The sequence below is a fragment of the Galeopterus variegatus genome, unplaced genomic scaffold (assembly GCF_000696425.1).
Source record: "Galeopterus variegatus unplaced genomic scaffold, G_variegatus-3.0.2 Scaffold4407, whole genome shotgun sequence".
Classification (NCBI taxonomy): domain Eukaryota; kingdom Metazoa; phylum Chordata; class Mammalia; order Dermoptera; family Cynocephalidae; genus Galeopterus; species Galeopterus variegatus.
Genome location: NW_007730518.1, coordinates 98070 through 102328, shown reverse-complemented (window position 1 = coordinate 102328; position 4259 = coordinate 98070).

Sequence of the window (4259 nt, the reverse complement as noted above, 5' to 3'; positions counted from 1 at the left end):
GAGCTTTGTTTCTCAAAATTCTTAACCTCTCTCTAAGGCCTAGCTGAAATGCCACTGCTTCTAGGAAACTTCCCTGGCTTCTCCAGCCCACAGTATTTTTTTGTATCTGGGAAGTCAATGCTTATTCTGTATATTAATATTTTTAAAACTCCTCCATAAATGAGTGATTTTCAGTTTATTAAATGCTTTTAGTGCATTATCTCAGTTGATTCTCACTTTAACCACCAGTCAGGGCAAAGATTTTCCCCATCTTAGAGATGGGGGAAACTAAGACTCAGGGAGGGAAGTGACTTGCCTATATCTTACAGCCCTAAGTTAGGACAGAGCCTGGATTAAGTACCTGGGCCTCCAGTGCTGTTTCCTGTGGAAGGCAATGGATGGGTGGGTGGAAAGAGCACTGGTCAGAGTCTAGAACTCCTGCTAATTTGCTTGGGAAATCCCTGGGCAATATTAATATTGCTAGACCTCAGCTTCCACAGCTGTAAAATGGGTAAAATCCCTTCCTGGCCTATGTCCCAGAGTTATGGTTAGTATTGCCTAGAACAGTCCCTGGCTCATAAGTAAGTGATCAATAAGTATTTAATGAAATTAAGAAATATTTATTGGGCACTTTCACTAGTACTATGGTAGACTTTGGGGATACAACAGTGAACAAGGAGACAGGCAAGAAATATTAAAGATTATGAGAAGTGGTAAAGAGAAAAGACACAGGAGGGGGTGGGGTTAGGTTGAGAAACAGGAATCAAGTCAGCATTCTGATGATATTAATGGTGAGAACTGAAGGTTTAGAAGGAGCTAGCCCAACACATGTCTGGGAGAAGAGTATTCCAGGTTGTGAGATATTATCTTGCATCTTACAACTTCCATTTTACAGATGAAGAAACTGAGGTTTTGAGTCTAAGAAAATGGCATTGACCAAATCTCTGTCTTTTGCTGAAGGGAAGAACTAAATTAACTAAAGAGGCACTTTATAAACATTTCCTCATTTGATCCTGACAACATTTTTTTCTAATGTAGATGGTAACGTTCCCATTTTATTTTATTTTTTTGCTGGCCAGTACAGGGATCGAACCCTGGACCTTGGTGTTGTCAGCACCACACTAACCAACTGAGATAACCAGCCAGCTCCATAACATTCCCATTTTATAGATGATGAAATTAAAGAAAGTTAACAAAGCTCACACAGACACTTGGTTCTGTTTATTTTATACTGTGCCTCATTCCAGATGGGCTTGCACTCAGATTTGAGCCTCATCTGTCTGGTTCCAAAGTCCAAGCTCTTTCCCTGATGCTAGACTGACGCTGAGTGTCTGAGTGCTGGCCACGTAACAGACAACCAGGCAGGGAGAGATGACCAGTGCAGAGGCTGAGTCCACAGCCACCCAGCTCTTTCCCTGATGCTAGACTGACGCTGAGTGTCTGAGTGCTGGCCACGTAACAGACAACTAGGCAGGGAGAGATGACCAGTGCAGAGGCTGAGTCCACAGCCACCCGGGCCCCGCAGTAGACCAGGCATCCTGGGGGATACAAACATGTATTCCACACCTATTTATTCAGCCCCTAATATGTGTCAGGCCCTGTTTTAGGCTCTGGAGATAAATAAAGCAGTGAACACACCAGATAAAAATCTTTGTCTTCATGGGGCTTGTGGTTGAATTGGGAGATGAGGGAGCCACGCAAATGATTAAAATCTTAGACAGAAAATATGCCTTGGAAAAATAGAAGCACTTTATAAGGGTCAAAGAAGGAAGACGTATCCTCTGGGTGGTGATGGGGAGCCAGATACCTTTTTGCATGGGAGACTCTTGAGCCTATGCTCAATTATGCCCTTCCATAAAATGGAAATAATAGGCTCGACACTATAGGGCTGCATTGAGGACTAAATAAGATCATGCCTGTGAAGTACTTAGTTGGCACTGACACCTGGCATTTAGGAGGTCCTAAGTAAGTCTTACTACCTCTTTCTCTCCCTCTTCTAGTTAACATTATCAATTTTGTAATAAAGAACAAAATCTCCTTTGAAAACTTTCCATTGTCCATAGGATAAAGTCCAAAATTTTTGACACTGCACTGCAAGGTTCCTGCCAGATCTGCCCTGGGCTTTCTTCTCCATCCTCAGCCTTCCTCATGTCTCCCTGCTCTCTCTGTCCCTACAAGGCAGCCTTCTCCTTCCTGCTTGGATCTTCTCCCATGCTGTTTCTTCTGCCAGAAATCTTCTTTGTTCCACACTCCTTTCTCCCCTCCCTCCTTGGCCAATTCTTTCTTATGCTTCAGGTCCAGGGTAGGCTGTACTGTCTATGGCTCCCTATGCTTTTTATCTCCCCAGGGCTTATCACAAGTATTTGTATGGTGTTCATCTTCCCCACTGGACTTTCAGACCCATGAGGACCAAGACTGTGTCTGTCACATTTGGTACTGTACTGTGTACTACCAGCATCTAGCAGTGTCTGGGACACAGTAAGTACTCGAAGATACTGGCATGAATAAAGAAAAGAGGTTCCTTTGTGAAATGTGAGTTCGGATGCTCAGAAATGAGAGAGAAGCTCAAGGTTCCCGCCCCTCCCAACAGGAACCAAGGGTGAGGTCAGAGGTGATGTGGACATGGGAGGAAAGATCTGTTGCTATAACCAGCTGAGATGTTTTTTTCTTAGGACTAGAGTCATGACACACAGACAAACATGGAGGAAGATGGAGGACTCAGGCAGCGTACTTAACCTTCTCCCCAGAGAGAAGTGACTTGCCCAAGGTGTCCAGCCATGGGAGTGATAGCCTATTCTGGGCATTGCAGCTATCACCTCCAGCCTCAGGAAGAGGGAGTAAGGTGGGAAGCTGTAGGACTCTGGCCCAGGGTGGTGACAGATGTGAAGAGAATCTGAAGGGTTTAGGCTTGTGAGACCTCAAGAGAGTCATTTCCCCTGTCTGGTCTTTATTTGCACCATCTGTAATAAGAGACTGTCTTAAGTAATGAGAGAATGTCCGAACCTGGTAAGCAGTTTCTGAGATGGAAATCTGCATACAGGAGCTTTATTGGGGATCGATATCATAGGTCAGTGAGCAGCAGACATGGGCAGAACTTGAGCTGCAATGCAGTTGCATCAGAGGACCCAGCTGATCCTAAGGCAGGTGCTAGATCTGGGATAATCCTTCAGACTTGTTTCAAATGGAGGCAAAGGGGCTAGGCCTTTGTACACTCCTCTCTCATCAACGAGTCATTCGAGGCAGACTGCCTAGAGGGGGCATAACTGTGAGCTAAATTGTTCCCTTCAATCCAGAGCAGTTCCCAGACAGGGACTTAGCTGAAATCCTTCAGCAGCCAACACTCCCAATGGAGTGGGGGCTGCAGGAAGGAATGAGTGCCACAGTCTGGGTAGCACATCACAGCATCCACTACAGAGGAATGTAGATAAAAAGCAGTTTTTAATTCTGTTCCATGGAGCCCTCAGGTTCCAAGGTGCTTCAGTGGTGGAAAACCACTCTTCTCGTATGTGTTGTAGTTTCTGCAAAAGTCCAACATATTTCTTTGGAAGAAAAGGCTCTGCTGCTAAATTGTAAATGCCCTCACAGCACCTCACATTATTTCTCCTTTGAGGCCCTGATCACAACTGTAATTTAAATAATGAGTTGTGTAATGATCTAATGTTTGTCTCTGTCACTTGACAGTAAATCCCAAGAGAGAAGAAATCATGCCTGTTTCCTTGACTGCTAAATCTCCAGGGCATGCTACATATAAGGTGCACAGCATCTGTTGGATGAAAGAACACCAGGGAAGCTGTTAAAGATGCAAATTTCCTAGCTCTGCCTCCAACCACTGGTCCTCTAGGAGATGCTAAGGCACAAAAAAGTTTGTGAACCATTTCTCCAATCCACCAGCCCTAGGGCTCTGGTGAATGTTTGAACCTGCTGGAGGAGACTCACCTGGCTCCTTTTTCTACTTACTTTCAACAGTCCTCAAGCCAAGCATAGCTTCAAAAGCCAAACAAACAAAATAGAGACAACAGAAACCTCTCACAAACTCCAACCTGGGTAAATATGTCCAGGATTGCAGGCTGTAGAAGTCTAAAACAGATTCATTCAGGAAACAGTCTGGAGCTGAGAGTTTTCAATTCCATGTATAAACTGAATCAAACTTGACTTTTTTTTTTTTTTTTTTTTAGGATCCGAACCCATGGCCTTGGTGTTACTAGCACTGCACTCTCCTGAGTGAGCCACGGGCAGGCCCAAACTTGACTTTTTTTTTTTTTTTAAGATGACCGGTAAGG